The following is a 26,919-nucleotide window of genomic DNA, read 5'->3' as shown; positions in this document are numbered from 1 at the left end:
CTCCCGTCGTCTGTGATCTCAGGCTACACATGCACCCCACAATGGGGTGGAGGCACCCCCAGGCAGCCTGGTGAGCAGAGACACTCAGAGTGTTCAGAATCTAGAAGCAGACTGAAGGACAGGATGTTGAAGGGCTGGGCTGGAGGCTGGAAGGGGAGGCTTCCTGAAGGAGGCTGTGCCTGGAGCCTGGCCTTGAAAACTGCAGGAGTTTGAATCACCAGAGAAGAGAGGGAGGGCTTTCAGGAGGAGGGTACCTTTGAGCAGAGGCAAGGAGGCGAGCAAGATGGGACAGGTCATGTTCCACAGGAGCTTGTTTCGCAGACTTGCTGACTCTTGGTAGCGGAGTGCGTTCATCCATTTAACAAATACTGAGCCCCTAGACACCGCAGGCACTTTTCTAGGCCCTGAGGGTACAGCAGCAAACAAAATAAAGGCCTGGCCTCATGGAGCTTCCAGACTAGTGAGATCTGTCTATGAGTAGTTACATTATGTGTCAGGGAAAGGTGGGAGCTGAGGAGCAAAAGAAAGCAGGATAAGGGAGTAGAAAATTACAGGGAGGGGTTACTATTTAGATCAGGAGGTCTGGGAAGGCCTGTCTGAGAAGTGGCATTTGAGCAGAGGCCTGGAGGAAGTGGAGGAGCAAGCCAGGTGCCTGTCTGGGGGGAAGAGCATTTTGGGCAGAGAGGAGCAGCCAGTACAAAGGTCCTGAGGTAGAAGTGTATTTGAGAGACTATCAGGAGGACTGTGAATGGAGCAAAGAAGGAGAGGTGGTCAGAGAGGTGAGGGAGGGTGGAAGTAGGTCAGGGTCGAGGCAGATCTCACAGGCCAATAGGAGGACCTCACATTAACTTGAAGTGATGTGGGTAGGGATTGCTGGAAGATTCTGAGCAGAGCAGTGACGCGATCTTACTTAGGCTTCCACAGGTCTGGTCTGGCTGCTCCGTCAGGGTAGATTTCTGGAGCCCATGGTGGGAGCAGGGGGCCATTCAGAAGGCTACTGGAATATTCTGGTCAAGAGCAGATGGTGGCTTGGGCTGGGGTAGGGGTCGTGGGTTTATGCCACAGCCCAGAGAGCTTTGTGAGGCCTGGCCCCCAGCATTCACGGTGAACACAACTCCTGTAGCTCCTATAACTGGGCAGTGTGTGAGGGGCTGCTTAGGGTCGGGAAGGGAGATTGATAAAGCCCCCAGGGCAGACTGGGGCAGTAGGCCATACTGACTACCCTGCATAGACCTACATCGGCTTGGCTCAAAGCTCAGGAGGGTGGAACCACCACAGGACCCCAGTGAGGATAGTGACAGGCCATATCCCCGCTGGTCTCCTCTGCAACCACGGTGACACCCATCAGCTTCAGCTTGCATGTCCCTGGAGGAGCTCACACCACTCCAGGACAGCCTGGGCCCTCCCATCTGGTCCTCATTAAGGTGGACATTACCATGGCCCCAGTATATAGATGAAGAAGCAGACCCAGAAGGAGCAGAGGTTTGCCCAAGGCCCTACAACTCAGGTATGGGATTTGACCCTGGGTATCTTGACTCCTCACTCATGCACTGGTCCCATGGATTTCCCACTGAGCAGAGCTGGCGGAGATGGTGACGGTAGGGCAGGGGAGGGGGAGCCCATGTTTCCCAGAAAGGCTCGCAGCCCTGGCATACTTACTGGGAAGTGTGCCCAGGCAGCCTGGCGCCTTGCTGGCAGGCCCTGAAATAGGGGCCCAGGTCCCCTGGGGAGCAGAAACTTATTGGAGCTGATGCCCCACCATGGGAGTTGATCCCCCTCTCTCCACCCCTCATTTCTACCCTCAGGGCTCTGGGGCATTCCAGGGGTGGACAGAGGCAAGGGAAACTGCCAGGCTGCTGTGCCCCAAGCAGTGAGTGAGCCCTAGCCTGTGACAGGCAGGGGCCTAGGGCCCCTGCCACAGTATCTGCACTCCCAGAGGGGCATCGTGACCCCTTCCAATAGCGTGGGGGTCCCCAGGAATGACCTGGTGTAGCACACAGAAGTCTGCAGTAGGAGGTCAGGAGGCCTGGGTTCCAGTCTTAGCCTCTCCATTTTCCTGCTGTGTGGTCTTAAATAAGTCCTGTCCCCTCTCTGAGCTACAGATTCCTCCAGGCTCTTGGGCGCCAGGATAAAACCCTTCCCAGGGCTGTTAGGAATAGTTCTCCTGAGTGGGGTCCTGACTAATAAACTGAAGTGCTGGTGTGTGGGGGCTTACAGCCCCTTTAGGCCGCTGAGAAGACAGGCTCCGTGTGGGGCTGGGACTCACCCTGGTCTGGCCCCAGGGGCCTTTCCCCTACCACCAGCTGGTTCCTCCCACCCCCGCAGACAGATGGGGTCTCTTGGGTCTCTCCCCACGCTTGTGGCTCACTCTGGAGCTTGTCCCCATCAGTGGTGATGCTAACTTCCTCTGGGGCTTAGGGAAGTCAGGGCTCTGAGAGTCTCCCTGGGCAGGAGAGCATGAAAGGGGAGTCTGCAGAGGTCCCCGAGGTGGGCAGACTGGAGGTGATTACAAGGCCTAGGCTGGCACACAGGTGGCGGATTAGTTTCCTGTTGCTGCTGTAGCAAATTACTACACACTCCATGGCTTAAAACATACAAATATTGTCTTACAGTCTGGAAGTCAGAAGAAATGAGTCTCACTGGTCTAAAATTGAGGTGTTAGCAGGGCTCCGTCCCCTGTGGAGGCTTTAGGGGACAGCCTGCTTCCTTGCCTTTTCAGCACCTGATGGCTGCTGTCATTTCTTGGTTCATGGCCCCTTCCTCCATCTTCAAGCCAGCAACGTAGCATTTTCAAATCTCTCTTTCTGAACCACACCTTCTGTCTCCCTCTTGTAAGGACCCTTGTGGTCAGCTTGGGCCCACCTAGATCATCCAAGATAATCTTCCCATCTCGAAATCCTTAATTACATTGGCAAAGTCCCTCTTGCCACATAAGGTAACGTGTTCACATGTTCTGGGATTAGGACATGGACGTCTTTGGAGGGCCATTATTCTGCCCACCCTCAGGTAGGCAGAGGGGCCAGGTTGTCTGCCCCTGAGATCCAGAGTCCCTGGTTGGGGGTGGTCATCAAGAAGAGCCTGTGAACTCGGGCCCACTGCATTTATCCTGCATTCACTTCTTTCTATGGTCATTTGTCATTCATTCATTCAGTAGTCAACATTTGAGCCTCTTGATGGGCTTTGTCCCCTCTCTCTACCAGGGATTATTGTTAGGATTAAGTGAAATAATGCCAGGAAGGCTTGGGACACAGTAAGTGCTCAAGAAGTGTTAGTTCCTCCCCTCATGACCAAGATGCTGTGATGTTAGGATTCTAAGATTCCAAGAGACATGGTCTCCAAGATGCTTGAATTCTCAGCATCTCTTCCCAGCCATGAAGCAGACAAAGCTATGGACAGAAGGGCAGGTGGGATCCTGGCTGTACCTGGGAAGGGTTGGTGACCCAATGTTTGGAGGACGGAGGTGGGCAGAGGGAGAGGGTCTGGGCAGTTGGGTGTAGCCGAACGCCCACTATCCTTACTCCTCTCTCAAGTTCCCCTCTTCCCTTGTTACCACCAGCTCTGACCGGAGAGTCAGAGCAGAGCCAGAGTCCTCTCCGGCCAGAGCCCCAGACCCTTTGGAGCCAACCTGTGAAACACAGCTCAGAGCCCCTCCATGCCAGGGAGTCTGTGTGCCTGGTGGGCTTTGGGGTCCAACTGATTAGGGTTAGGGTCAGACCTGCCTCTGACTTGCCCTCACTGGGTGATATCTAAGAAGCAATTGCACCTCAGCTCTGAGCCTTAGTTTCCTCTCCGCTCTGTAAAATGGGGACCCTGAGAAATGTATTTGAAGGGCCAAAGAGGTAATGCTTGTGGAGCGCTGCTCCCAGCACCCTAGGTCTAGGAGCTCTCAAAACTGGCCGCTTTACGAGCATGTGCTTGTGAGGTTACCAGTTCAGAGTGTAGAATCTCCTGGTTGCAAGATGAAGGATTCTTGAGGATTTTTTTTTACAGGAGTCCATACCTGTTAGTTTGAACTTGTTCATATATTGGAGATGATTGAGACTCAGGGGCTGAGGAGAGGTGGGGCAGGTCCTGCAGCAGCGGAGGTGGGGACTGGATGGAGGGGGCCAGGCTGAGGGAGCAGGCACCAGGTTGGTGTCTGTTTCCTGTTTATTGGTTCCCAGGGGGTGAGGGAGCCCCGCTCCGGAGCAGCAGGGAGCAGGGGGGAGGGAGGCCCAAGGCCCTGGCCGCCAGCCAGCCCCACAGCCTGGTCTCCGGGGACTGCTGGACCCCTCCCTCAGAGCCCCCGTGGACAAACATCCAGTCCTTTCCCAGGACAAGGCCCTGTAGGTCAAGGAGCAGATGTGGAAGGGAAGGGGCAGAAGGATGGGAAGAGACCCTTCCCCCTCAGAAATACCACTGACTCCTCCTTGACTGCCTGTGTGGTGAGGCCTCACCCCCGGTTCCTCACTGTCCCCCTCTGTCTCTCCTTGTTTCCCTGGCATGGGGCTAGTGGTGAGATGCCCAACTTCTTGGCAGGCCAGGAGGCAGGAAGAGGAAGAGGGGCAGGCCTTGAATGCCAGGATGATCCACCTGGAAAGACCCTTAGAAACCAGCTGTGTTTTCTAGCAGCCTTTCTCTCCTGCAGTCTGTCCTGGGCACCTCAGTGCTGCTCCGGCCCCTCACTGCTAGGTGTAGGGTGCCACTGGGAGTTCCTGAGAGGGGCGGTGGTGGGGATCCCTTGGTATTTTGAGGTATTGGGCTGAGTCAGGTAAGAAAAGCCTCTATATATGTCTGAGACAAGGGGGCAGGGAGGTCCTCCCTGCCCAGAGCGCACAGGGAGAGGCTGCGAGTACGCAGGAGCCAGGCTGAAGGCCTCGAGTGCCCAGTTTAATAGCCTGGGCTTTGTCCTGTGGGCAGTGGGGAGCTGTGGAAGGTTAGGAGCTGAGGAGGAGCTGTGCCAGATCGCTGCATTAGAAAGCATTGTCTGATCATGGACTCGGGGAGCAGGGAGCTGAGGAGCTTTACTTGCAGGAGCAGGTGATGTTAGGATGGAGAGAAGGTCCTACCAGGTGAAATAATTTGCAGGTTAAAATCTGACAGTTTAAATTCAGGCTCAGGGGTTGGTCCTATCAGCCACTAGGAGGAGGGAGGGAGGCCCACCTCCCTCTCTGAGTCGGGGAATGAGGCAGTGGGGCAGGAGGTGGGGCTGGCTGAGTCCTGCTCCGCCTCAGGGCAGAACTTCCCTCTGGATTTCTAGCAGCTGGGAAGGCTGTGAGCCAGCTCAGGTCCCTGCCTCCATTGCCCCGTAGGCGGCTTGTCTAGCAGTAGTCCATCCTGCAACAGCCAAAGTGCCCTGCTTCTCTACTGCATTGCCTGAGAACAGCAGAGCCTCAGGCTGCAGCCCCCAGCTCCAGGAGCAGCCTGGGAGGGGCCTGCTGGGGGGAGAAGGAGCAGGCCTCTGCTGCCTTGCTGGCTATGACCCAGGACAAGTCACTCAGCCTCGGTCTCCCCATCTGTGAAGTGGGAGTCCCAGATCTGGCAGAGCTCGGGGCGGGGCGGGGGGCAGCGCTGCTGGCACAGGCTCTCAGGAGCTGGGGCAGGGTGACTGGTAGGTGGGCAGGCCAGCAGCCTTGCTAGCAGTGCCCACAGTGGGTCTGGTAGTCGGAGACAGAGTATCCCCCTGGTATTTGTGCCCTAGGCTCTGAAATAAGTGCTTTCCTGTGGTCCTGCAGCCCTGGGGCCTCGCAGGAGGAGAGGAGGGCAGGGGAGGAGGAAGACGAGTAACTCGAATTTGGGGCCTGATCTGAGCCTCAGTTCCCTGGTCTGAGGCCTAAGGACCTTTCTAGCGCCCTGCTGTTCCCGCCCCTCCTCTCCCATTCTGCCTGGCCTGGAGCTTCCAGGCTTCTCCCCAAGGCCAGCGGGGGCATTGCCCGGGGCGGCTGAGGAATTTCCGAGGGAACAGCTAAATTCAGCCCCGGCTAAAAATAGTCCTGGGCCTGGCCCCAAGGCTGGAGGAGGGGGAGGGCGGGCCGGCCTTCCCCCCTCCTGCCCCACCTCCTCACCTGAGACCGCCCCGGGGTGGGAGGCCGACCTCCTCCTCCACTTCCTTCTGCTCTCACCGTGCCTTTCCTCCCTGGGGGCCTCTTGCTTCTCTCCTCCCTCCTCTCCTTTGCCCTGCCGTCCTCCCTCCGTCTTGCTCCTTCTGTCTTTTGGCACCTGTGGCCTGGTATCTCCCTTCCTCAGACAGAGCCAGAGGCCCCTGACCAGGACCAGGTCTTCGGCAGAGGGCCCTATAGGGCAGTGTCCCCTCGGCATCCCACCCCAGGTGTCAGGAACCCCCCACCCGACAGGACAGCTACTGCAACCCCTCTGTGCTTAGGCGTGGACACAGACCTCAAGGGCTCCGGGTGTGGGTGGGGCTCCCAGTGCACCCTACAACCCAGTTCTTGGTTCTGGCCAGATGGTTCCATCCATGCCAAGCCTTCTGTCCCGGGCACACAGTGGGGCATCAAAACAGATTGACTGAATTAATAATGTGGAGGTGGGTGTAGGGCAGGAGGGCTGGGCCTGCCCTCAGGGGGTTCCCAAGCTGCTCTGAGCTCTTCCCACCACCTTCATCAGCCCTGTATGGGTGCTGCTCTGGGTACCACAGGCCTAAGCATGCAAGCAGGTGAGAGCTGCAGATGGGCAAAGGGTACTGTCCCAAGCCAGTACTGATTATGTACTGGGTGGGAACTAGGCACTGAGGCCCAGAGAGGGTGAGGTGCCTATCTCAGAACGCAGAGTTCAGAAGGACAGGTGGAATTGGAACCTAGGCTGGCCTCACTCTAAGGTGCAGGGCTGAACATCATCTAATGCAGAGAGATTGGGAAGGAAGTTGATGGAAATTCTCAGGGGGTCTAATTCACAGTACCTGACTGGATAGGGCACGGGGCAGGGGGTGGAATGTCACAAGGAATGGTGACAAAGTTGTAGAGTTCTTCCTTGGTGCCAGGCACTGGTCTGAGCGCTTTTCATGTGTTCATTCATGAAAACCACCGAGTGGGGAGGGACTGTTACCCTGCTTCACAGATGAGGAACCGAGGCAGAGCATGGTGAAGGGGTTTGCCCAGGTTAGGAAAGCTAAGCGCAGAGCTGGAGTTCAGACCCAGCCAGGTTCCAGAATCTACGACTGTTGTTCAGGCTCCTGGCTTTCAGGATTGGCTGGCTGGGTGGCGGTGCCATCGCCAAGGAGGGCACCTGGGAGGAGAAAGCGATTCTGCTTTGGACATAGGGAGCCCACTGGATTCACGGCCCACCGTCCTGCCCCAGGTCGTAGCCCCAGGAACTAGCGTATAGTAGTTGCTCAGTAGATATCAGGTAGTGGCTCAGTTGAATATAGGGGCCTTTGGGGGAGTGAGAGGAGGTAACAGGCAGGCAGAGAGAGTGAGTGTGTCCTCCAGCCATGGGCCCAAGGACCTTCCTCTTGGTGCTAGGCTCCCTGCTGGTTCGGAAAGCTCTGGCTCTGAGGTGAGCAGGGTGCTGAGATGAGCTACAGGCAGGAGGAGGAGTGGGCGGGGGGGGGCAGGCCAGGCGCTGCTGGCGCAGTCCTGCCTGCAGTATCTGGAAAGCAGATCTCTTGGGCCATGGCCGGCGTGACTCAAATGGAGACAAAAAAACCTTCCATATTTGGACAAAGAGCCCAGAGAGGCCCAGACCCGCAGCCAGCCCAGGCCTCCTCTCCCCACCCCCAGCCTCCTGCCCTGTATCCCTCTGGGCCCCTAGCCCTGAGCCCTGTCCCGTGGGTTTACTTCTTGAGCCTTAGGCAGCACTGTGGCCCCCTTCCCTCAGTCATCAGGCCATGTTCCATGTGGCCAGGCCTGGGCTGCGGGTGCTGGAGAAGAAGCACCCAGTGTTGGACCCTGAGCTTGGGCTAGAGATGCTGGGAGGAGCCCTGGCAGAGCCCACAGGCTGGAAGGGCTTTACACACTGGAACCAACAATTCACTATAGATCCCCCCAACCCATCCCAACATAGGCAAAGCTCAGGGTCCACAACACATAGGCATCTGTATACACACACACATACACACACTCCTTTTTAACCCCCAACAGATTTCTATACCCACAGAAACATCTGTGCAGCTATCAGAAGTGAGGGCCTAGCCTAAGAATCCATCAACCTCCGCTTGAACAAGCTTTGATGGCTGCAGAGTTGGAGTAAATGGGATAGCCAGATGTCAATGAGTAGTCCATCTGGGGAGAAATGAACAGAGCAGTTCATCCCTACACTGAAATCCCGGAGTGCCCAACATGGGACTGGACTGGGTGCCGATGCTGGAATGAGGCGAATGGGGAGAGGACCTCAACCCACTTTCTGCCTGGAGCAGAACCTCACTGCCAGGGGGGTTGGCTGAGGACCTGGTGGAGTAGCTGCGTGACTGCAAAGCTGCTCCTCACTTTTCTAGTTAGCCCTGGGTCACGGACTGGAGTCAGCCTGGATAATGGGTTTAGAGAGCCCACGGTAGCCTTTAAAATTCAATGTCACTGCTGTCCACCGGTACCTATATGTGCAGGGTTAGCCCATGGGCTATTGGACAAACAGGAAGGGGTTCCTGCCCCAGGGAGCCCCAGCTGAGAGCTTGAGGATCAGGAGGCCAAGGAGGATGAGGGTGAGGGAGGCTCATGTGAGGCAGTGGCTGGAGCCTTGAAGAGCCAGCGGTGCCTTAAGTGGCAGAAATGGGGCCAGTCCCCTCAGGCAGAAAGAATCAGGAAGGCGAGGCCTGTGAGAGAAAAGCCCTGGTGCATCTGGGGTACCTTGATAGCTCCCTGGTTCTGGAGAAGTTGGGTGGGTCCTGGGGAGTCTGGAAGGCCAGCCCTGAAAATTTGGATTTGATCCCAGGCAGTAATTTCCAAGCTTTTAAAACAGTAGACCCCTTTCTTCTAGAGGAATCTTAACACAGAACTATAAAACAGGTTACCTTGGAACCTCACTGATGTAAGTGAAAGCAGGGACCGGACCCCCTTAACCACATCTCCCCCCATGAGCTTCCATGGAGCCCCCCAGGACCCAGGCAGAGAATCCTTGTTTGGGGCAGAGGGGCCCTGGTGACAGGGTGTGGAGCAGGACAAACCTCTCCCTCCACCTTCTCTGCAGGCTCAGCAGTTCAGCCTAGTCAGGATCCCCTGTCGGGGGCCAGGCCTCCAGAAGGAGCTCAGCTGATGGAGCCCCACTTTGGGGCTTTATGAGCAGGCAATTTCCCCCTCCCTGCACAACCAGGGATCTCTGGAGCTAGGCTGGGCCCACTTGATCAGGAGTACCATCTGTCAGAGCCATGGCAAGCCCCTGATTGCCAGCTGCTCCTGCCTGGGAAGGCATAGGCCCTTTGAGGGAGGTGGGGGCCAGCAGCTACCATGCACTGAGGGTGGGCATGATGACTGGTGACAGGCAGAGGCACATTCTTTAGAGGCCCAGGGATTCCCTTGACTCCTCTAGGGTTAGGTAACTTAGGTTGGAAACAGGAAGATTTCTCCACAGTTCAGAGTAAAAGGATGTTTGAACAGGTATTGACAGGAGAAAGCCTGGGCTCAGCCTGGCAGCGCCAAGGCCCTTCAGGACCCAGGCTCTGCCCACCTCTGGCACCAGCCCACCTGGCCCAGTACACAGCCTAGGCTCCCACTTCTTTGGCCATAAAAACCAGGAGGAGTAGGAAATCGCCAAGCTTGAAGGCAGGGGAAAGTGCACCTGGCCCAGAGGCCAGCGTGTGCTGAGGCCTAAGGTATAAGGGTTTGAGGGGCTGAGAGAACTACAGTGGCTAGAGCATGGTGCAGCCAGAGCATGCTGTGGGAGGGAACTTTGACACTGGTGGGTCAGCAAGGGGCATGTTGCCCAGGGTGCCAGGAGTCAGCCCGAGTGCTTGCACTTGATCCTACATCAGTAGTGTTGGTAAAATAGAATGGATAGGAGCCAGAGAGGTTCACGTCCTGCCCTTCCTTGTAGCTGTGTCACTATGAGCAAGTTCCTAATCCTTCTGTGGCTCAGTTTATGCACCTGTAAAATGGGTATTATGATGGTGGTGCTTATTTTAGGTTTTTTGTGAAGTCCTGTAATAATAATGTGGTAAGCTGTGGTGGCTGGGCTGGCCCACTGACCACTGGGGATCAGTGGAAATCATAAAGCAAGTTGGAAGGGGAGGGAGGGTGGTGGCCTCGCCTGGCTGAAGAGGAGTCCCAGGGACAGAGAGAAGTGGATGGGGTCACCACTTCTAGATAGGTCCAAGAAGAGACCAATTAGGAAGCAGAGATAACCGTTCAGAGAGTCCTGTTTGGCAGGGGGTAGAAGCTGAGTTCTGAGGGAGTCTCAACATTTCCCCCAGGCAGCAGCAGTGACAGGAGCCAAGGGGCTGTGTGGAGGCAGGTGGGGTTCTGTGGGCTAGGGCTCTGCTGGCTGCTCACAGGCAGAAATTCCTACCCTGCTGTAGTGCTGCCTGTTGCCGACCTCACTTTACAGATGGAACCTGGGGCCTAGAGATGGCAGGATTGCCAGGGCTGCTCAGTGAGTTCCAGCCCAGGGTCTTCATGCAGGCGAGGGACTCATTTCCACACTCTGGCTGAGTGGAAGCCTAGCCCTGAGGTCACTCAACATAGTGGGAGCAGTTGAGGGGAGGAATCTGACAGTTTGCTGCAGAAAGGGCTAGAGTTCCAAGCCCCTTTCTGACCACGACGTGGGCAGGGCAAGCGTCCTGGAGGAGCACCACAGTGAGATGGGAATTGGCCAAGAGAAGACCGGTTAGGGAACCAAAGGAAGCAAAGACAGAGACTCCAAACTCCGAGCAGCACGCCATTCTTTCAGGGTCTTCATTCACTGGGCTCCGCCTGGGAACCTGGTGTTGTACAGAGGCTGAGAACATGGGGTGGCACCAGACACACACACACACACACACACAGATAGGGTTGCCAGGGCCGATCAGGGCTGGGACAGAGAGAGCCAGAGGCAGGGGAGCCCGAGGGTCCCACCCAGGAGGAAGTGTACAGAGGATGGTGCCTGGGGAAGGGGCTGAAGCTGCAAAGGCTGTGTGTTCCCAGCTGAGATGGGCCGGGCTGTGAGGTGAAGTTTCAAAAACTTAAATGTATACATTTAATATTTTGAATAGATAATATATTCATATGGTCAAGAAAAATAGAAAAGGCTAAAAAATCTTCCCACCAGTTGCCTGATACCCACCCTGCCCTACCCAGGACACCCTGTGACTCTTTCTGTGCACAAATACCAGCACGTATACTGTCTTTCCCCCACTCTGCACAGAAGGGGAGGCACGCTGTCCACACGCCTCTCCACTTGATATCGCTCGCAGATCCTTATCAGTGCTTGGAGAGCTTCCATATTCTTTCCTTGGACTGCTTGGTGTCCCATTGCACAGATGACCAAATCTGGATTTAACCACATATAAAGGATATTTAGGTTATTTTCAGTCTTTTGCTATTACAAATAGTGTTGCAGTGAACAATCTTCTTCACAGGTTATTTTGTCTGGAGGCTAGAATATGTTGAGGGCATTTCTTAGGAGTGGAATTGCACAAAGGGTTTATGTGATTCTAATTTTGGTGCTCTCCACAGGGCCCACCACCAGAGGGAGAGGCCTGTTTTCCCAGAGCCTCACAGAGTTGGACCTTTGGGTATTTTCCCAATGCGATAGGTGAAATGGCATCTCAGTGTATTTTACTTTACCTTTTTCTTATAAGTAAAGCTGAGCATCTTTCCACATGTCCAGGAGACATTTGGGGTCTCTTCTGCGAGCCATTCATATCCTTTGCTCATATTTCTGTTGGGTTGATGGCCTTTTGTTTTATCAATTTCTAAGAACCTTTAAAATATTAGGGAGATTAGTCCTTTGGGTTTTGAGTTGAAGATATTTTTTCCTGATTTGTCACTTGACTTTTGACTCTGTTTATAGTGTATTTTTGCCATGCGGAAGGTTTTATTTTTATGTGGTCTAATTTATCAAGCTTTTATTTATGGCTTCTGGATTTGGAGTCATGGTTAGAAAAGCCTTTTCCACTCCAAGGTTATAAAGTGATTTTCCCATGTTTTCCTCTGGTATTTTATGTTTTCTTGTTTTGGTTTACATTTAAATCTTTGATTCATTTGGGATTTATCCTAGTGTATAGTGTGAGTTATGGCTCCAACTGTTTTTTTCCCCAGATGGCTGACATTTTAAACTGAGGAGTGACTTGGTCAGAATTGGAGGATCTTCCTGGGGTGGGTGTGAGAGCCAGTGGGGGGAGTGAGGCCCTGGCTGTTGAGTGGCAGTGGCAGAGGGGCAAAAAGGGCTTGGTTACCACTGGTATGACTTGATGGACAGTTGGAGATGAGGCACAGGCCAGTAGCATAGCATTCTCAAATCCTCATCTGTGATGTGTGCCTTTGGACAGGTCTGATCCCCTCTCTGGGCCTAAAGCAGTGTAACTGAAGGCTCCCTGGAAATCACCTTTATCCCAGAGCTGACTGTGAGGCAGGCGGCACCAGCAAGGGGGGCTGTTCTGGAGGCAGGGGCACAGAGGATGGCCAGGGATCTACTGCCTACTTAGGTTGGGCTGAAGGGGAGGGTGCTGGGGGACTAGCAGCAGAACTCACTGTGTTCTTAGAGTGGGCAGGCGGAAAGGCAGAGAGGGGAGGACACCGTTTAAAAATACCCACTGCAGCCTGGCACTGCAGGCAGGGGTGGGGTAGGCCCTCTGCCAGCCCTCCAGACCCAGGAATGCCGGGGGTTGCTGGGAGCAGGCACATTGGCTGTTGTGTCAGGACTGTGGGCCCAGCCCAGCCACAGTCAGTCCTAGAGATCCTCTTCCCCAAGTGAAGCAGGCATCCTTGTCCTTTCCAGTGGAGAAATAGGGAGGCCAGAGTGGACAGAACTCCCCCGGCGCCCATCTCCTACCCCTGGTACTGCCCTGGACTTGCTCTGTGACCTAGGGCAAGTCCCTGTCCCTGGGGTCTCTACCCATCAGGGAGCCAACTGGCCTTGTCCTGGTTGTGTCCACCACCCCTGGCTGTCACCCAGATTCCAGTTTGGATTCAAGTTAGAAAGAAACACTGAGCTCCATGCCTGCTCCCCCTTGACAGACATGCAGACTGATGCCGTGGCGGGGACCCTGACCCCTGCCCTGCCTTAGCTCTTCTGGGCTTTCCTGGGCCTCTGGACCCTCCTCCCTGCCCACCCCACAGCCTGCACCATCTCCCTACCCCCACTCCTGGGCCCCCTCGGTCACATTCCTGGGCTGCCATTGCCATGGCAACAGTTCCCAGGGCCCCTCCTCTCTGGGTTCTCCACCAGCCTGTCCTCCCTGGAGGAGGCTGAGAGGGCTCCTGGCCCTGGGGATCCGGGGGGTTGGGGGTGGGGTGAGAGGAGGTCAGACCCAGATGCTTTTTCATGTTTTCCAAAGGAGAACATGGAAAAGGCACAAAGTGCTGTCAGTAAAGGCTACTCTTCATCCCAGAGACAGTGGGAGGGACGGAGGTGGTCACCTGGGCTGGGGACACGAGAGCCACCCAGGAAGCCTCTCCCAGACCTGCACCTGGAGAATCACACGAAAGAAGGGTCTAAGACCAGAGGATTTAGAATGAGAGACGGAAGGTCCTTGCCAGGGTCACCACCATCCAATGCTGAAGTCCCCCAAGGGACAGAGGGGCCCGGCCCAGCCTGGGCTTTCCCCTGAGCAGACCTGCCCACAGTAGAAGAAGCTGCCATTGTGGAGGGGGTGAGCTTCTCAGCCCTGGGGGTATGTGAGTGAGGGCTGCCAGGGGATGTCTGCCCTGGGAGGGGCTGGTCCAGTAATCTCTTCCTGAAGTTCTCTGGGTCCTCTTAACAGCCAATACTTACCAAGAGCTCTTCATTCCAGGCACTGTGCTATAAGTAAGCCTTTGCAATGTATATTATGTAAATTATTACATAAAAGTATTATGTAGATGAAGAGGCTGGGGCGGAGATGGGGCTTCTCTGCCTGAGGCTGGGCAGCCGTCTGTCTCCGATGGTCCCTGGCTTTGCCCTTCCTTTTCCAGGGATAGTGCCCTCTGCTCACATCCCAGCACAGTGGCTTCCAGCCTTTTCCCCTTACCATGTAAATTTCATGATGTTCAGATGGCACAGTGTGCTTGCTTCTCGCTTCTTTCATTTACTGTTACACTGAACATTTCTCCGGGGCACATGATTCATTGGGCCCTGTGGTCAGTTCCCGCTGTTGTGAAGAAATCAGTGTGAGCATCCTGCTCGTGCTGGGGGCCTGGGCTGCTTCCTGGGTTGCCCGCTGGAACTAGAAAGCACTGTGGAACAGATGTGGGCACGCTGACGACTCTTTGGCCCCCTTGGGGCACAATTCCCATCTGCTGTGAGACCTTGAGCCAGGCCCTAACTTTACCCAGGGCTTATCTACCTCTTGTGTAAAGCAGGGTAATAATGGAGCCCCCCAGGAAGCTTATCTCAAGGTTAAAATAAATACCTTGTAAGCAGCACAGAGGAACCCCCCCAAGAGAGACTAAAGCCTATTTGTATGCTGTTGATCTCTTCCTGTCCTCAGGCATAGTGAGGTTACCTAATTTACCTGCAGTCCCACAGCTGGTCAGTGGCAGAGGGGGATTTGAGCTGCAGCCCATCCACCTCTTGGTCTGATAACCGGACCAATTTATGAGTCTTGGTTTCCCCACTGAGCTGCTGTGAGGACTTGATGAGATTAGGCCCTACAAGTGTTTTGTAAGCTGTGAGGTGCTGGGTGGTGCCACTTGCCATCAGTATCAGGACAGTGTGTAGGTAAAATGTTCCCATTTTCCATATGTAAAATGATAAGCCTAGAGAGACTGATATTTCAGGGGTGCAACTCCAGAAGCCCAAGGTGCTCAGAGAAGCAGGGGAGTCCACGGATCTGGGCAATCAGGACAACTTCCTGGGAGTGGTGGCGCTGGTCCTGGGGCCTCTGGAGAGTGGAGCCTAGACTTCAGGCTGACCTTCAGCTGTGATTCTTGTTGTTCGCCCCATGTGCACCAGGGTGCGTGGACACACGTGCCTGTGGCCTCCCAGAAGTTAGGGCTGGTCATTAGTTTCTTAGAATCCGAGGCTGCCTCTGGTCAGCCCAAAGCAGAGACCACTGCCCACTGCTGAGACTATGCCCAGCATGGCCTAGGCCCCGTGACAGCCCCCTGAAGGCTGGGGTGGGAGGGATCATTGAGCGGGCGCTGTCACTGTCTGGATGTCTTGACTACTCTTGGCTTGGCTACTATGATAGGAGGGGCTTCCCTGGATTCTGGGTTGGGCCAGGGTCAACAGGGCTCACATCAGGGCTGGAATAACTAATGGATGGAACTTGTTTCCCTCCTGGGAGTGTCCCCTGGGTCTTGGAATAGGCTAGGGGCCACAATGCCTCCCTGCTGGTTGGGCCCCTTTGGACAAGCTATAGTAGAAGAGCCCTAAGAGCTTCGTTCTAGCCCCAGCTGTCTGCCCGCTGCCCTGAGGGTCATGAGATACTTTCTTCTCTGGGCCCCAGTTCCCATATGTAAAATGAGAAGGAATGGGCCTTTTCTGGTTCCCTCCTTCAACAGAGGATTGAATAGAGGCATTCTAAACCTGCTATGCACATCCGTTGCATTAAAACCTGCCTCCATTCATCCAGTAGTTCACAAATATGTACTGAGCACTTAGGATGGACCAGGCTCTGTTCTAAGCATGGATGCTGAAGTCTGTGAGCTCCAGAGGGGAGGGAGCACCTCCGCCTTGGTCCAGCAGCATCTGTGCCTAGAACAGAGGTCAGATTAGTAGGTTGGTAGGAACTGATAACACCTCAAGCCTCCCTGGGCCTTTGGTGCTCTGAGTAGAATTTCTGGCTCAGCAGTAAATGGGGAAGATGGCCTCTTTTGGCTGCAGGGGTTTGCCAGCTCCCAGGATTATAGCTACAGCTCAGGCAGACCCTGCCTCCTCCTCCCTGCCTCTCAGCTCCCTGGAGCTCTGGCCTGAGGCTGGCCTGGCCTTTCCCAGGGTGCCTGGCCCATGGCCCAGTGAGTCATTTTCCGTTCTGGAGGCAGGACACCCCATCCCACCCTGACAGCACATACAAATGGAGCGCCCCCAGGACTTGTGCCTGGGTCCGAGGGAGGGAGGGAGGGAGGGAACAGGAGGGGCTGGAAACAGACACTGGATAACTTCCGTTCCCACGATCCCTCACCCCAGCCTCCCTGCATGCTGAAGAACTGGGTAGTGGACAGGGAGGGAAGCCCTTCTATGCAGAGAGCACCTACTGTGCGGTTGGTGTTCACCCTCATTTTTCAAGTGAGGAAACCGAGGCTGAAGAGAAGGAGTGTTTGCAGTGGCTAGAAGGTCATGGTGCCTGGCCCGGGCCACATGGGGCCAAGTCCCAGTGCAGTGCTCTGTGCTGAGCAAGGTTTAGACATTCTGAATGAAACAATTTTTAGAGCTGGGAGGTGACCTCATCCACCAGTTCTGAGCCAGGGCTGGGACCACAGGCCAGACCACTGCTGTGACCAGAAGGGTGCACGGTGTTGGGTGGGTGCGTTTCCTGGGAGCTAGATTGCCAGACTTCGCAAATCCCACTCGAAGGCTTGGTGCGATTCCCAGTGATATCTCCACCCCTCCCTCTGCTCTCTGCCAAAGGTGGGCCAACCTGCCCACTCAGACTCAGATGTGGGATCCAGATCTGGGTTTCGGTTTCTCTGTCCTATAAAATGGGGATGACAGTGCAGCCTCTTGGATCCTGGAGATGAATAAGCTCAGAGTTCACTAGCTCATCAGATGTTTTTCACATCTGTTGGGGTCTGACTAACTATCTACCCCCTGCCCTCCACCTCCTGCTTCTGGCCATTATCCATGATGTTAAGAAACTCTTCCTTCCCAGGCTGGAAGGTCCAGCTGTATCTTCTTGACATTAAAGGAGGCAGGGGGGTGTAGTGGTGCAGAGAAGAAAGGGAAAAAACCCACATGAAAAAATATTTAAATTCAAACCACATGCCCCACGGCCCCTGCCGTGCTGGCCTCTGCTGCCACCTATGGGTGTCTGGCAGAAGTGCAGTTCCTGGAGCCCCAGCTTCCTCACTGAAGCCAGAAGGCAGGGTTCTGGCGCTGAAATACGGGAGGATGGTCAGGCTGTCCATTCCCCATCTTTGGGCATGACCTCACTTACCCACCTTCCTTAGAGAGCCTTAGAGAGTGGGGAATTTTAGTCCCCTTGCACCCACCCTTTTCCCCCCGTTTTTTTTAGAGAGGGAAAATGAATCCCAGAATGGAGAGTGACTTGGGTTAAGTCACAGAGCAAGTCAGTCAATTAACATATATATATATATATATATTATGCACCTACAGTATGTCAGAGACACAGCTGTAAACATGGAGAGACCTGGTTTTTTCCCTTATGAGCCTATGGTGGCGGAGGAGGGGGAACAGACACAGAGACCTTTGTCCTATGTCCATCAATTTCCAGTCGCCCAGGATGGAGGATACGGCCCATCAGGGTGCTCTAGGCTTAGCTGGACTCCTCACTAATGTGCTCTGTAACACTGGTGAAGTCACTCACTCAGGCCTCTCCTACATGGATTACTTGGAGTCAAATCCCAGCTTTCCCAAACCCCAATTTTGCCACATCTGACGTCATGACTTCCAACAAGTTGCTTCACTTCTTTGTTTACTCATCTATAAAATGGTGACAGTAGGAATACATAACTCAGAGGACTGGTGTGAGATTAACTGAGATACTACAGGAGAAATGGCACCTCACTAAACATAAGCAAACAGTAAAAGTGGTCCCCACCAAGGGTCTGGGGAGTGCGCGGCATCCCCTGAGGCCCGGGGGGGATCGGGAGTGCAGCGGATGGATGTGTCTCTGCTGGGCTGAGGTTTCACTAGCTAAAAGTTGGGCCTGAGTCTCAGCCCTGGGAGTGGGAGCTGCCACCTTGAACCTCCTTGCAGCTATCAGAGAGAGTTTTTGGAAGGGACAGTGAGATTTTCTAGTGCTGCTGAGTTTGCTCTGGGCTAACAGGGTCTATGCAGAACTCATCCCCGTGTCTCACTTCTCCCATCAGGACATGAAGGACCCTGGGTTCTTATCCCAGCTCTGCCATTTACTGGCTCCATGACCATAAAAAAGCCAGCTAGGTCGTTGGCACGTGGAGCCTTTCATGCAATAGCATTCAGGTAGTGGCTGGGCTGGGATCACTTTGAAGGCATCCTCACTCAAAAATATGGCCATTTGTGCTGGCATTTGGGCAGGACCTCATCTGGGCTGTCAGCTGGAATAGCCTATACATGGCCTCTGCATGGGACCTGGGCTTCTTCACCATGCAGCAGCCGGGTTTCAAGAGTGAGTGACCCAAGGGAGCAAGGTGGAAGGACTTACCTGGCATTTTTATGGCCTAGCTTTGGTGTCACACAGGATCCCTTCTGCTGCACCCCGTTGGGTGAGGCAGGCACAAAGGTCCACCCAGTTTCAAGGGGAGGGGACATAGGCCTCATCACCCTATGGGAAGAGCATGAGTTACCATACTGTAAGAGCATGTGGGATGGAAAATACTGTGGTAGCCATCTTTGAAAAATGCAGCCACTTCTACGTGGGATAATGACAAGGATAAAAAGAGACAGTGAAATAAAGTACTTAGCCCATGCCTGGCACATAGAGGGTGCTCAGTAAATAATAGCTATTGCTATTTTTTATTATTATTGAAGCCCTTCATTTTCCCCCTCTGCCACAGAACCATGTGGACCGTCACCCGCAGATGGGCTGTGCAGTCACATGGCCAGAGCTACTGACAGCAGCACACACAGACATGTGGATGAGCCCACACAGGTGGGACACATGTCATGACACACATGGTCCCACTCCCAGGGCCACACAGTCCCACCTAAGCAGGGCAGTGGCACCGTGGCAGGAAGCAGCCAAGGCTCCTTAGGCCCTTGATCTCCTTCCCGTTCCCAAAGCACATTCCCCAGAATTCAGGGGCCCACCCGGAGCAGCAGGTCCCGAGGGACCCCTGTGGCTTCTTGGACAGTGCCCTTGCAGCTGTGTGTGAGGCCTGGGAACTCTGTAGAGCCTTCAGAGGTTCCTCCTTTGGGAAGGGAGGGTCTGCAGGGAACAGACCGTGACCTGGAAAGGCAGGGACAAGGGATGGAGAATAGGAAGAAGAGAGACTGAGGCCCCAAGAAGGGAAGTGTCTTGCTCATGGTCACATCACCAGTAAGTGGCAGAGCCAGAATGTGAGCCCAAGCTGTCTGACTTGTAATCTCTATACCAAGAAGTCCTCTTTTGAACTTCCGTCTCCTAGATGGATGTGAGGACCTGAGGGGGCAGCAGCCATCAGTAAACGGACTGCCCATTATGTCAGGAATGTCCAGCACTGACTCCATGCCCTTGGACATCGGTGGGGTCAGGACCATCAGACAGTCTGTCTGGGCCATTAACCAGGGCTCAGTTCTTAGGGAAGAGGGTGCTCCTTGATCCAACATTGCCTGTGGATGGCATTTTGTTTTCCTCCAAAACTGTCCCAGGTCAGGAGAGCCTGTTCTGTCACTATCGGGTACAAATGAGGCTGGAGAAAAGGAACTCAGGCACCCAGTGTGCCAGGGACGACAGAGGGAGGCCAAGCTGAGCACACAAGGCTGAAGAGAGGCGGAAGGCTCACCTGCCAGGGGAGGTGGGGATTTAAGAGGATGGCACTGGCAGCAGCCTATTGGGCTCCACCCCTTACCAGTTAGGTGACCTCCCTGAGCCTCAGTTTACTTGTTTGTAAAATGTGAGAGTAACAGTAACAGACCCCTTGATGTAGGGCTGCTGCAGGGACTAACAGAGCCAGGGCTTGGAAAGCAGGGTGGGGAGCTGGCACCTGAAGCATACTCAGACAGTGTTAGTGATGGTGAGGATTCTGAAATTACGGGGTTTCCAGTCTGGTTTGGGCAGCTCTGCAGTCCAGACCCTCTCCTGGCAAATACTTACATAGAGCTGTGCAGATGTGAGAGGCTGGAGGCCCTTCCTCCCCCCCACAGGAGCCTGCAAGACCTGCTGTCCCAGAACCGGCCCTGCACATGCCATTTCTTTCTCACTTCCTGGCTGCCCACCTAATTCGTGGTGCCCGTGAGGGCATAGACTTCTTTTCTTACCTTTAAATCCCAAGCACAGTGCTTGGTAATAAGTAGACGCTCAATATTTATTGAACCAATTAACAGATGACTTAAGTAAAATTCAACTACTCATCCATTGCATGATGAATCTGTGCATCCATTCATGTGCTCATTTGTCACTGATTCATTGTTCTGTTCATCCACCCATTTATTCATCTGTCATCACTCCATCCTTTGACCCTTTCATTTAGTCGGTTATTACTCATTGTTTGTTCATCCATATGTCCTTTCTCATCCCTGGTGCCCCAACTGGCAGGAGGCTTTGGAGGGGCTGAGTGGGAGCATGTGCCGAGGCAGGCAAGCGAGGTGTAGGCTTCCCTCAGGTGGAAGCTGTCAGCACACTGGGGGCGGCAGGAAGGGTTAGCTGTTCCCCAGGGCTGGCCGGAGTGTGGTCCCACCTAGCTGGGGTGCCCAGCCTGCCCCTCCTGGAGTGGGCGGGTGGCCCTGTGGAGGGGCTCTTTTCCCCTCCCTGCCTCTCGCCTTCCCCTGAGGAGGGCGGGGTCAGGGAGCTGTGTGGTGGGGAGAGAGCATGGTGTGTGTGTTGTGGTGTGTGGGCTATGAAGAGGAGAGCGAGGTAGGCCTCTACCAACCACCCTGTACACTTACAGAAACTATTCTGGGCCAGACTCCCTCCAAACAACTGCAGCTATCCGAAAGGAAAAGAGAAATCCATGCTGAAACGGGAGATCAGAGGCACATCTGGAGAACCACCCCCACACAGGGGCGCCCAGCCTGTCCCCGGCTGCCCTCAGCCTGAGGGGCTCCAATGCCTGTCCTGTCGTGGGGCAATCCCCGGAGACCCTGATTCAGTAGCTGTGTGCTCCTTTCCTTCTCCCTGCTTCTTTCCATCTCCCCACCCCTACCAGCCCCTCTGTTGTTGTGGCAACGGGCTTGGATCTCTTAGCCATCCCTAATGAAGCCACACAAGCAGGCAGTGTCTTCAGCACCAAGCCCCACCCCATTCTCCAGGGCTGGCACCTCAGGTGAACTCTCCTCCTGGGTACCCACATACCTCTGGGTCTCCACCTCAGGACCTTGTTCAAACCCTGCCTCCTCCAGAAAGTCCTCCCTCAATACCACCACCCATTCCCACCCCTGGCAGAGGTGGCCCCCCTCTGCTGAGCCCTATGTGCTGTCTGGAGCTCCTAGACACTGCCAGGCAGATTCATCTCTGCAGGGCCACGTCCTGCTGGAGTGAGTGAGGGAACCTATGCACCTCACTAATAGGCCAAGCTGTGCACTGCCTCCCAACCACGCATACGAAATGAGTGAGGCCCCAGGTCATATAGGTGGAGAGAGGGCTAGGTGGGGGAAAAGAGTTCTGAGAGAAAACTAAATGTGGGTTAAGTAGCTATAGTGATCAATCAATGGTCTGTGGGTAGGGCCCTCAGACCACCAGCCCTCATGCTAGTGTGGGATTCTTTGAGACCTGTTTGGACTGGACCATCAGGTATGTCCATCCTTCTTGCTCAAACCATCACTCAGTCAACCTGTCTGTTTCAAACCCTCCCCTACATGCCCAGCCCTGAGAGGAGGAGGAGCAGGCCCCGCCCCCAGGGAAGCCCACAGGCCATCCCACTGGGAGGGTAAGAGGCAGACCAGCTGGATTTCTTGGTCTAAACTGGAGGCAGAAGAGGGTTTAGGGCCCTTCTGGAGGACTCTTGACTTCCACCGTGGCCGGGTTGGCTCTAAGCCTTGGAGGCCCTGTGCTGCCAGCACACAGATCTGGTCACATCAGGGGGGTGGTGTGGGGTGAGCAGAAAATGTGCATTTTCTTAAACAGTCCCAGGAGGTACAGGTAGCAAGCACCTACCAGGAATCAGGGCAGCCTCTGGGAGCGTCCCGCCTCCTGTCTGGGTGGGCTCACTCATCTGCGAGGTGCCGCCAGTGGGGTCGCAAGGGGTTTCCCTGGCTGCTCTCTGGAACTCTCCATGCCTGTGTTCATTGTTGGCTACTTGGGGGCTGTCCGTCGGGGGAGTTAACATTTTAATTTTGGATGTTCTGGACTCTGAGGAGGCCAGTGCTACTGGGCCTGTGTCCTGCCCTCTCAGGAGAGCATGAGGAATCATTCCCTTGGACAGGGTGTGGGTGTGGACTCTGCTGGTCGAGGGCTGAATGTGGGGCTGCGGGTAGGGGTCAGAGCAGGCTAGGAGGCTGCAAGAGACAGCAGGAGAGGTTGACCCTGTGCCTTGGGGATGCCAGGGAAGGCTTGTGAACAGGGAGTTGCGCCACTGGTTTACCTCTTGGTGGTGCCTGCTCAGTGTGCAGGGAGGAGGGAGAAGAGTGATCGGGGGCTTGTTTATTAGGCAGCATCTGTGTGCAGAGTGCTGTGGCTTACAAATGGCACATGGACCTTACCCTCAGGGAACCTGGTCTCCTGGCAGGAGATGGGCATCAGTCAACAATTGTTTGAATGTGTAATTACAAGCTATGATGCCTGGCTGAGAAAAACTCAATCTTTGAGGACACGGAGCTCCCAAGTGCCACCAGGTCAGGTGCACCTGACCTAGTCTGAGGATCAGGGAGGACTTCTCTGATGAGGTGACATTTGCACTAAGACTGGTCTTAAAGGGAAAAAAAAGGCACCCCTAGGAGAGGAAAAAGGCTTGGGCCAAGGCCCTGAGGCAGGAGAGAGCCTGGGCTGTTGTAGGAGTTAAAAGCAGAAGTGGCTAGGGCATATCAAGCAAGGGGGATGAAGGGGCGGACAGATGGGACTGGCTTGGGTGTGGGGGTCAGGAGGCCTCCACCGCGCAGGAAACCCAGGGGAAGGCCGTTGTGTGAGGAGGAGTCAGTTGGTTGTTTGGTGAGTGTGGGAGCCCTCAGTACATCAGGGGAGCAGGAAGTCAGCCAGAGCTGAGGCATAGCAGAGGGGCCCCTTGGTGGGGGGTGGGAGCCTCCTGATTGAATGGGTCCTGGAATGGGTTCTGGCATCACCTGCGATTTAAGGAACAGGTCCTGAGGATCCTGCCTGGTGGTGGTAGTGGTAGGGTGTGTAAAACCTGAGCCCCTCTCCATGGAGGCGAGGTGGTGGTGTGGAGAGGGCGAGGACTGGAACTCTCGAGGACTGTCCCAAGTACAGGGCACAGGCTGACCCAGTGGGGTGGCAGTAGGAGTGACTCAGGAGTGGGCCCTCTCCCTGGTAGGCCCCCTTCATCAGGCCCCAGTGCTCCGCCCTGGGCCAGAGGACGGTCAGTGTACAGGGGTGTGTGTGTGTGCACATCCGTTAATGTGTGTGTGCCTGGTTACCGTGGTGTGCACACGGAGGTACTTATCACCACTGTGTGCAGTCCTGGGTCGGGTTCACCTGTGTCCGGGTTCGGGTCTGTATGGGACTGTGTTGATGTGTGTGCACTTGCCTCTGACCCACGCGTGTATACGAATCAAGGTTCAAGGACGAGTTTCCATGTACGCGTAATAAGTAGGCTCATGCCCCTGTGTGTGCCTTCTGGGTACAGGTGTGGGCAAAAAGTGTCGCCGAGTGTGCTGGCCTTTGTGCATGAGTGTGTGCCGGTGTGTCCTCGGAGCGGGATGGGGCCGCGAGCGGACGCCGCTGCGTGGGGGAAGGCTGGGGAAGGCCTGGCCTCCCCTTGCGGGCTGGGGGAGACGGGGCTGCGCGCAGAGGGCGGGGATTCCCCTCCCCTCCCCCGCCAGCGGCGCCGCGCGCCGGGCTCGCGGGGCGTGCTCGCTGGGCTCAGGAGGTTAGAGCGCCGCCGCCGGCCGGCCGGTCGCGATCAGATCCACGCTCGAACCGGCACCGCGACCACCGCCGCGGCTGGGCTGAGTCCCCGGAGGAGCGACGGTGGGAGGGGGGTGTCTGCCACCCGCCGCCGCCCCGGCGCCCCCCGCTCTGGCGGCGGGCCGGCCGCATGCTGCAGATGGTGAAGACCCTGGCCCAGTTCACCATCGCGCTGGAAGACATGCGCGATCTGGGCCCCGCTGCTGCCTCCGGGGAGCCCACCGGGAACACCGATGTGGAGGAGCCTGGGGAGGCCCAGGTACGAAGGGGAGGGGCAGCCAGGGACCTGGGCCCAGGCCTAGAACTCAGATGACTCCAGGTGGGGGCAGGCATGAGCAGATGCTGTGGGGCAGGAGCGGGAATCGGGTTAGGCACATCAGTTGCCTGGCCGTGAGTCTGGGGGCTCAGTGCCCAGTGATGGGGGCAGGGAAGTTGAGGGCGTGTGAGGGGTCCTGGCAGGGGTGGTATGGCTGTCAGGCCCCTGAGATTTGGTGTCCCCAGGATGCAACCTTGGGATGGCAGAAGGGCTGGCAGGCTCAGCTGGGGTGGTAGGTCTGCACCCTGAGACCCAAGGCCTTGGCAAGGCCTAGAAGCACAGGTACAACCGGGTGGGGTGGCAGTAGGGCCCTGTGATGTGGGTCAGCATGGAGGCAGAGGGTATCATAGGTCCACTGCTCAGGAAGGGGAGGTTTTCCAGCCTCCCTCTCAGGCCTGAGGCAGCCCCAGGTGTATATATGTGTTGGGGGGTGGGAAGCAGCCAGTTGTGCTCCTCTGCATGTCATCCTCTCCCTGCCATTGGGTCTACTGGGCCTTGGAGATGTCACGCCATGGTGGCAATGTGGTTTCCCCGTTCCTGGCTCACTGTAGGTTCACCTGCAGCAGAGGAGCAGGCTTCCAGGGGCCCTATGCATGCCTTTGTGTCTCTGTCGGCCTGGACTCTGATTGTTCCGCTCTCTTCCAGTGGGGGCTGTGTTTCTGTATTCCTCTGTGTGCTGTGTTGTCTGTCTCTCCACCACTTCGAGTCTCTGGGCTGAAAAACCTGGTTCTCAGCTGGGTGACTTGGCTGCCTTTTTTTTTTTCTCTGTGCAGGGTATCTGGACTTTATGGCTTCTTTCTGCATACATGTGTCTCTGTCTTCTTGCTGTGTGTATTGTGGTCTCAGGCTTTGGGTCATGATGTCCCAATCATACTATTGGTAGAGGCCTTCCCTTTGTCCTCCTGCTATGTCCCTGCAGTCCCCACCTCCCCCTCATCAGTTGCCTGGCCATGGCAGTGCCCAGAAGGTCTGGGGATGGTGGGGGAGGAGCTCTGGGGGGAGGTTGGGCCTACAGGGCTGTCCCGCCCAGAACAGGTGGGCCTGTTGATCTGGTTGACAGCTGCATTGCGCATCTCCTGCTTCCCCTGGCCCTTGCCACCCTCACATAGGCTTGCACCCGTGTCTGGGCACGTGCGGTAGGCCACTCAGTTTAGTGACAGGGAGCAGGCCTTGATTTCCATGCCTTTACCTGGCAGCTGAGTGACAGCCCACTGTGCTTTTACAGAGAGGAGGCTGGGAAAGGCGGTGTTGCAGCGTCAGCTTCCGTGCACGAGTTACCCCACTCTCTGTGCCGTCAGGGCCAGCACCCCCCTGCCTCCCTCAGGAGGCCTGCCTGCCCATGACCCTCACTGCTGGGCCTGGCAGGGCTGAGCCAGGGGAATGGTGGGGGAGGGTGGCCATGCTGGCCAGGGCTGAGCTCTCAGGGAGCTCCTTATCCAGGAGGGAGACAGACGAAGACAAACAGCCTCACTGAGGTAGAATAAGGATGGACACTGAAGACCCAGAGAAAGAGAGAGCTAGAGAGAGCTGCCTGCTCCCCATCTCCCTGCTTTCACAGTACTGCGAGGGAGGTATTATTCATTCCATTTCAAAACGGAAAATGTAGAAACCCGGGGTGGTTCAGTGACCACCCAAGTCACACAGCTGGCAAGGCCTGAGCCAGGGGCCCTGTGGCCTGCAGGTGGCCAGTCCTTTTCAGCGAGAACTGCAGGTGCTCGGGCTCCAAGACTCAGCGTGAGGTGGCCGAAGTGACTGGACCCCACTCTGCTGGTCAGTGGCTGGGTGTCACCTCTCTGACTTAACTTCCTTGCCTGTGAAGTGGAGATGTCAGTACTGTGTCAGGGCTGTGAGTGGGGCTGAAATGAGGCCATATCTCTGAAGTGCTGTGATGTCCCCGGGGGCATCTGGGCTCCCCATCCTAGGGTGGACTCAGCTGGTGCTACATCCTACTGGAAGCTGCCCTGGTTTTCTGAAGGCCTCAGAATCACTGAGGATAGAGTGGCTATAGCTGGGGGCTCTGAGGCAGGGCCCTGCACCTTCTCACCCATCAGAACACAGGGCTTCTCCCCTTCCCTTCCCTCTGAGTTGCTAGTGTAGGAGCCCACTTTTCTGAGTGTGCCATACTGTAGGACAGGCCTGACTTCTGAGTCCCTGGGTCAGAGGGATGGGAACCTGAGGTGGGCATGCCATGAGTCAAGGGGTATGCAGTGGCTGGATCTGGCAGGCTGCACAGGCCTGGGGCTCAGGTCCACTCAGCAGACACAGACCCTGGGCACAACAGTGACCAGAGCAGCCCCACTGGGGAGGGACTGGAAAGATGCCACAGGCATGGACACCCACTCTAACATTTCCTTGTGCAAAGAGCATGCACTCAGACCAGCAGCCCTTGGTGGTGGAGCCTGAGACAGGCTGCAGGCAGGTGCTCTGACCAAGGTGAGGCCTGAGAGGGAGAGGGGAGAATAAGAGACGTGAGGCCCAGAGGAGTAAGAGCCTTGGTCAGGACCACTGCAGGGGCGTAGAGCAGACCTGAAGTAGAGTCCCTGCCCAGGAGGGGAGGCTGTTGGACTTGGTACCATCTGGAAAGGCTGCCTGGAGGAGGATTGGACTAGAGGCATAGGAACTGGTGGCAAGGGGCAGTAGGCATGCTGAGTCCCAGGGAGAGGGACACAGAATGGGCATCCTCAGGCTGCTTCCAGCAAAGCCTCCCCACAGAATAGGGGCTGCCCTGGCAGGGATGCATACCCTG

The 26,919-nt window shown here is 55.7% G+C and overlaps 1 protein-coding gene across 1 annotated transcript in view; it reads left to right on the top strand.

Moving 5' to 3' along the window:
- The window catches only part of ARHGEF17 (Rho guanine nucleotide exchange factor 17), a 55,352-nt gene that overhangs the window by 9,079 nt on the left and 19,354 nt on the right, over window positions 1-26,919 (top strand). The gene's annotated exons all lie outside the window — the stretch shown is intronic.

The sequence above is a fragment of the Manis javanica genome, chromosome 11, assembly GCF_040802235.1.
Source record: "Manis javanica isolate MJ-LG chromosome 11, MJ_LKY, whole genome shotgun sequence".
Lineage (NCBI taxonomy): Eukaryota > Metazoa > Chordata > Mammalia > Pholidota > Manidae > Manis > Manis javanica.
This window is presented reverse-complemented; position numbering and strand designations above follow the sequence as displayed.